Below are 7,971 nucleotides of genomic sequence, written 5' to 3' on the forward strand. Positions count from 1 at the left end.
TTAAGAGTGATCCAGAGCCAGGGAAGGCAATTAAGCAAATAAGTCAGAACATTAATATCAGAGCCAGTGCTCCTTGTCTTGCACAGTTCCTGGGGCAGCAGACTGAAGGCAGAGTGGGGCCAGCCCATGGGCACTCATGAATTGCACACACCAGAGGCTGCATGTCTGAGCCTGGCAGTGGATCCCTGGGAGGGGCAGAGAGGGGCTGGAGTGTGGAAGGGACATTAACTACCAGTGGTAGTGAGCAGTACACATTCACTGCCCACTGGGAGAGGGGAACCACAGCATTTCCAGTTTGTGATTTGCAGATGCTCAGCAGTATTCTGCCCACTGGCCCCGAGCCAGCTCAAGCATGGTGGTAAAAAATTTCCTTCATTTCATGCATAGGGGCAAGGTCCTGGAATTCATGGGGATGACATGTGTCCTCACACATAACCCCAGCTTCAAACAGAGCTTGCAGACACTACTCAATGTGATGACTGTGAAGAAGCGTCCCAGAAGCAGTCTATGTTCTCCTGTGACTTTTTTTGCCCATCTGTAAACCAGCTACAGCATTCACACCATGAGGTGCTGAGAGGGGAAGGACAGAGATTTTTAGAGGCTGCATTTAAAACAGCTAATGATAATGAGCTAAGCCAGGAACCCAGTGGGGTTGGATTGTGTTGCCATACAGGCTGTTTCTACTGGAACTGAAGCAGAAGCCATAAATGTCAGGAATTTGTCTGCCAAATGAAGCATTATCTGTCAGCAAAGCCTGCCAATGTGATGGCTGTGATTGGGAGAGGTAGTTAAGTGAGAGATTGTTCACTGAATCAAAATTATTTGTCACGGATTATGTGTATGTCCTCAGTCAGCCAAGGGATAAACAATCAGCTTTGAAAGAGATGCACAATTTGTAGGAACATAACAAGAACACCATGGCTACACTGCTGACTGCTCAGCATGCTCTGTGAAGGGATTGCCAGTGCCTGGCAAGTGCAGCACGTGTTGTGCCTCCACAGCTCTCACCTCGTTCACAGTTCAGTTTGCACAGTGTCACCTCTCCAGGCATCAGGGCAGCTGGAACCAGGACTGCTGACTCTGTGGATTTTGCAGCATATATGAGATTGCTCTGAAAAGCCAGTTTCTGGGGGGGAAAGATCCTTTTTTTCTTCCTTGCTTAGCTTTATTTTCTCTCCAGAACAGCTTCAGGGAGTGATCCTGTCTTTAATAAAGTTCCTGCAGCAGTTCAAGCTGTTGCCCAGTGCAAGAGGAACCCAGCTAGGCATGCATTCCTGGATGTCTACCTCCCAAGCTGGTTTCAGTGCTACTGACGAGAGTGAAACCTCACATCTAAACTCAGACCTGCTCTCGGTGCATCTCTGAGCTGCATTTCCTTTTCCCTTGTCTTTCTCCCACCCTCAGTCTCACACATACTTATTGAAGACCTGACCTGCAGGTAAGAAGGAGCCATGTTTCCCTATCCCATTGCCTTACAGCAACATGGCAGTTCCTGGCACAAATTCCAGTACAGGAATCCATCCATAAAATCTACCAGCCTTCTCAACCCCATCCACTGTTGGAGCAGCAGGCAGTCAGGGTACATCAGTATGTCTCTGCTCTTCCTTTAGACTGTAAACACCGAGGTCCCCAGTATTCAGCAGCCCTGCCCAGCCACTATCCAGCCTCTGGTCTTTCACATGCAGGAACACCTTCTTTTCCCATAAACTGCAAGAGGCAACTCCATACATCTGCCAGACTTTCCCAGATGCAAGAGACATTTCCTGTTACAGAGTACACAGTTCTTTCTGTCCACAGGATCCATAGGTTTTTAAATCCAGAAGGAAATGTTAGTCAAGCAAGCTGGTGTTTGGCATCACACCGGCTGGAGAACATCATCCCCTGTGGTGTGGTGAGCCCATCCTTCTGCTGAAAAAAGACATATTTTAGAGAGACACCTGGTCTTGATTTAAAACTGCTTGTGATAGAGAACCCAGTACAGCCTCTAATAAACTATTTCAGTAGTTAATTCTCTTCACTGTAAAAAAATCTGCACCTTATTTCCATGCTGAATTGTCTGGCTTCCAGTCCTCTGGATCTGCTTGGACCACACCTCCAAGAGAAGCGTTCTAACATGCAGCTTTCTCCCTTGGCAGCTCGTGTAATGCTGGAACTGGTCACCTTTAAAGCTTTGCTTGAACTACATCTTCAAATTCTTTTTGTAAAAGGCTTAATCCCCACACAGCCACATGTGCTGAGCCAACCAGGAAAAAAGGCAGATGCCCAAAGACCACTCCCACACAGTTTCTGACAGTAGCCATCCACAGGTGTTTAAATACAAATATAAAACTCAAGGGAGGCAGAATGGCCCTTTACATGACACATCCCTGCAGCTTCAGTCCTCAGGCCTTTACAGGTACCAAACTGAAGGCTGTAGTGAAGTTTATCAGATGAGGCATAAGGTAATTCAGTTTCGGTTCCCATGATTTCCAGACTGTTTGGGAGTGAGCAGACTGAACTCCCCTCTATTTGCATATCACTTCACGGGCATATCCTTAGATAAACATAACAGAGGAACCCGCAGGGCAGGTTTTACAGGTACCATCTCACCCACTTTTGTTACCTCATCATAAAACTTGATCGAAGATCTGTGATTTCTCACCAAAAGTCCCCAGTCACTTTCTCCTAAGGTTTCCCTACACAGAGCATGACCAGGATCACGGCTTGGTACCTACCCACTCTCACTTGTACTAAATTAAACACAGAGAAAAGACTTTTGGCTGCATTTCGGCTGACTTCTGGACTCACAGCTCGGCATTTCTGGCTCAGTTTACACCACTACTACAAATGCCCTAAACTGACAGTATCTGGTTTGCATTTAAAGCAGTTTATACAATTTCTTTGGCTAGGTCTTTGCAAAATTTCTAGAAATGTACATAGCCAAATACAAAAAATCAGAGTAGATTATTGTGCTTTCCCCTGACAAATATCACATGCTTCTATGTTTACTACTACTATGATGCCACATAGGTACACCAGCCACAGGCCAGGCCCCTTTCTGTGCTTGATGATGTACAGATATGGGAAGAAAAAGCCGCTGCCCCACGCAAGTGAAGCTGGAGTCCTCTGGGACCCTGCCACCTCCTAGAATGAAGTGGTTTCCTCCCACACATGATGGTACAGGGCACAGAGACCACAAGTGAGTTTCCAATATGATGATTGACTGGAAAAACCATCATCTTACAAGTTTGGCCAGATTTGAAGTGCACCAAGTGCTAGCAAACTGGAGCAGGTAGCTAACTCTGGTGCTGACTGGCATCTCATGTGATACACAGTAAGAGTGAAGGGGAAAGAAGCACTGGCTAACCCTAACAACAGCCCAGATTAGGAGAGATCCCCCTCCTAAATGAAGTTTGGATAGGACATAAGTCTTTTCTTCCTGCCTGGGAAATCTGCTGAGCACCTCCTAGCTCCGTGACAGCAAACTTCTGGCACCAAGCCCATAGCTCATGTAACCCAGCAAGGATTGCTGGCAGAGTGCCTCCGTAGTGGGAGGTGGGCTACAGGTCAACACCTGATTTCATGCTGGTAGTCCAGTGCCAACACTCAATTGCTGCATATAGCCAGAGGGCACATATTTGCTGAGCACACTCCACCAACAACACTGAGAAGATTGCTGGAGCATAATGATACATGGGAAGCAAACTGATTCCTACCGTGACATTGCTGGATTCAACTCCATTTATTTGTGCCCACTTGCTCTCAACAAAGCAAAAAGCACAGAAGACAACTGGCCACAATACAAACTCCTGGAGTGCTGAGAGGAAGCTCTGAGCTTTCTACAAGCATTTTTGTGGTCTGAGTTTTACTTGCACGAATATTTGTGGAAAGTAAGTAAGTGTGGGGAATAGCATCAGCATGGCTTTCCATCTTTTATCAGACTCATATTTCAGTATTTCTCTTCCTCGTCAGATTCCCCAGACTGATAAGTAGGTCACAAAGAAGTGGTGGAACATTTTCCCTTTCGCAAAATGTAACCCAGCAACATGACTGCTTGGTATTATGTTGGTACCATTACCAATGTATCCCTCATTTGCAACGCTGGAATTCCTTGGTACATTCCGTAGTAGGCTGTCAACAGGTAAAGTTCTCTGAATGCCAGCCCCTTTGCACATGCTGCAAGCTGCATCTGGATGAGAACAGGGGGCTAAAGCCTTGGCATAGTTTGCTGTTATTTGCAAGCCCAAGGTGCAGCTCCCTGAACTCCAACACTCATGCCTGCTGCTGGCCAAGGTTTAGCAGACATTCACCAGGGCAGGACTGGCTCAACCCCCTGTGCAGTTAGAGTGGGCCACATATACCCATTGCCTTTCTGTACAAAACCACAACAGAAATAAGACTTCTAAGGAAGGATAGCAAAAACCAGCAAGTTTACAAGCTGGCCTCTTCTGTCCTCTCTCTAGCTGCACAGTCACTGGCTTTGTGACCTCAGTAGTCTGTTAATATATTCTGGGCAAACACAGATTAGCTTACAAATGTATAGAGGTAGAGCTGGCTCTTGGTTTGTAAGTGATCAGAAAAACTGTGGTGGTCATATTTTTCTTCTTCTGTAATTCTGGTGCTCTATCACAAACCCAAAGGTACCAGGATGCTTAGAATGCAGGCTAAAATCCCAGTGGAAAATTCCTGTGTGGAAAAATTGGACAAAGCAATGACTGAGCTTTGGGATGCTCAGTAGAGCACCCTTTATCTTGGGATCCTTAGCTACATATGCTCACTTTCATTCAGACAGACAGGAAAAGAGGGCTGTAGGAAAAGAAACCAAACATAAAGTGAGAACTTCACAAAAGAGAAAGCTGCCAATTATGCAGCCCCACTGCTGCAGCCCTGACCGTGCTCTGGCAGTGTGTGCTCAGCTCTGGCAGCACACTAGGAATTGCAGCTGCTTTTTAGTGCCTGGGTATCACCTGGGTGTCAGACACTTCTTAGTAGCTCTCACAGCTGGGCCACTGCTGTCTGCACACTCAGTCAGTGTTAATTTTAGTGCTGTAATGCCTCAAAAGCCACCTCCACATCACCTTCCATCATATGTTTGCAAGATGGGACAGAATTTCAAGCCTGGACATGGTCATGGTGATTTCCAGAGAGTCACTGGAGAGCTCAGGGACTGCATTTATGCTTTCCCTCTCCAAGTCTTAATGTTCTTTAATTCTTAATCAGATTTCCCCCCCTGGAGGGATAGATATCCTGACTTCAGCCTGGCAGGACAGACTGGCACCACTGTCCTACATCTGCAGACCATGGGCTTTGTGTTCCTGCAGCCTTCCAGGGGTATGGAGTGTTGTATTGGGGTGCCAGAGGTAGATGCAGGTGCTCAGTGTGAGGCCACACACATGGTCAGCCCAGCAGGATCTGCCTACCACTCCACGCTCTTCTTGCACCACGCTCTGCAGTGTTCAGGAAAACCTCTGGACTACTGTTTCCCCTCCCACCTTCTGACAGTCCAAGCCAAACTGCAGCACGTGGAAGTCTTCCTCTTTCTCTTGAAACGTGAATGTGCTACAGCTGGTCAGCAGATTATTTTTTAATGAAAAATGGTTGTAATATAATCATCTGCCAGAAAATCAATTTGCAGAAGCAACAGCTAATTTTTCTTTTGAAAATATCCATCCCCTCTCAAATATTAGGTTTTTCTTTTCTGTTTTGATTTTTAGGAACCATTTAAGATTTTAATTGCAAAGCACACACAAACTCAAATGTCATCCAACACTAGAAATTTGGGAATGTCACGGCATTTTCTAATAAAAATATATTTTCTGTAGAAACTGTCAGCAAAAAAAAGGAACATTGAAGTGGTACTAATGAAGAGCATGCAAAACCAATATCCTCAGCTTTTTGAGTCCAGCCAGCATACAGACAAAGGGACCTCAAACTCAGGAGGCAAGTGAACAGTCTGCAGCACAGTGAGCCTCTCTTCTCAGCGGGTAGCCATGCAGGAGCATGACTTCATAGGACCAGACACAGCTAGCCCATCATCCCAGTTTGGTTCTGTGCTGAAACCCACACAAGCTGGTCTCTCTACAGTTTCAGGAGAAAAGCAGCTGTAAGTTTATTAGGGCCCCTGCAGCCCCTGGCATCAGAAGGATGTTGATCTTTGCCAGGTCTCACGCTTCAGTCATCACAATCTTCATGCACACTGCAGTTTTCTGCTGCTACCGTTATTTAATTTGTCTATTTAAATACAACACTTTAAACCTGTATTTCCTTTGGACCTGGAGAAGAACTGTTGTTTGAAATGGATTGATACAGCCTGCTGTGCCGACTGCTTACAGAGATAGACACCGCTGCCTGAGCCACCTCATGCTCCCAAGGGATTGGCAAATCAGTGTTTAGTCCTTGTGAACCTTCTCCTTGTCCCTGCTCCTGGTGGGGCTGGTGGTGGACAGGAGTTTTGTTAGCCAACACAACCACACTGAGAACCCACAGTGGCAGGAAGCACAGATGCTTCCCAAGATCTAGATGGAGACTTCCTAACGGCAGGTGCCTGGGAAGCCAGAGAGGCTGTTGTTCCCCACAGACACCGTAGCTGGGGAGCCACCACCCCTCACCACAAGGGAAGGGCACAAGGAGGTGCCCCACAGGAGCCTGCACCAGCTGGGCTTCTAGAGAGAGGCCCTGCTGTCAGGCTGAGCATGAATTACTGCTGGGCTGTCTTTAAAAATAATGGCCCCAGGATGCAAGCAGCTGCCTTGTTTACCCTCCTCATACACCCCATCCTCATGGACCGTGGTGAGGGCCCCGCAATGCGGAGCAGAGGTCCCAGCACAGCCTTCCCAAGCAATTTCCAGTGGAGGCTCAGTCTGGGATCTTCAAAGGGAAAACAAAACTTTCTGGAGATTCCCCAGTGCAACTGAGGTGCTAGAGCCTGGATGGGCATGGGAAGGGGTGTATGTGCTCCTTCAGTGACCCCTGTGGTGGGCATGGGCCTCAGCTGCCCTCGCCCCCTCCAGCAGCAGATTCTGGCTCAGTCTGCTTCCCACCCCGTTTGCCTTCTCCACTGACCCCTGTTGTGTTATGGGGACATCACTGACCAGCTGGGCCTCACTCCTGTCACCAGGATCACCACAAGCCCCACATTCTCACCAGGGCCTCAACTCCTTCACCCCAGATTTCCAGCAAAATAGCTGAAATTCCTCAGCAGGAGGGGCCTAAACCAGGCATGAATATGCAGCCCTACAAATAAACAAACTTCCCCCATGTTGTTTGGCCTTTTCAATATTTCAGTCAGCACAGGAAACTTCTGGTGAAGGGAATGGGCAATATTTCAGAGAGGGGAAACAGCCTGTTGGTCACGACTTGAGCAGGGAAAGCTCCCCCGGGAAGGCCACAGGAGGGAGAGACACTGTGCATGTTCATTCTCTGTCACCGCTGTTTTCTCTCCATTAGAGGTAAAATACTACCAAGGGCCAGGTCCAGCCACGCGATCTCTCAATTTGAGTTGCTGTTCTGGTCTTTTGCTGGCTGTATCTAAAGATACAAACTGCCTGATTCTGGGAGACAGAAGACTAAAAAGGAGAAACAAATACTGATGCACAATGCAATTTTTGGTAAAATATCCTGGTTTTCTCCTGGTCCAGTTATTATGAGATGCTAACAAGAAGCACTTTTTATTCTGTTTATATTCTGCAGTCAGATTTTTTCCTCTGTTTTTCTTTCATTGCTTTATTTGGCTCTTGAAATCTCTGAACAGCAGATATGGCCCAAATGTTTCTCACCTGGTCTTGTAGAGCCATTCCTTGTGCCACAGAGCCATGTAGTTCAAAGAGAGCCTTACCTCCTGTCAGTTGAGATGAAGTACAGAGCAAAACCTTTGCCATTAATTTCCCAGGGTAACAGCCAGTGCTTTCTCCCCAGCTTGTGCAGCCCAGACCTCTGGTCCAAGTGTAAACCCTTCTACAGCTCCACCTCATTTTAATCAGAGCAAGGGCTTCC

The sequence above is a fragment of the Aphelocoma coerulescens genome, chromosome 6 (assembly GCF_041296385.1).
Source record: "Aphelocoma coerulescens isolate FSJ_1873_10779 chromosome 6, UR_Acoe_1.0, whole genome shotgun sequence".
Lineage (NCBI taxonomy): Eukaryota > Metazoa > Chordata > Aves > Passeriformes > Corvidae > Aphelocoma > Aphelocoma coerulescens.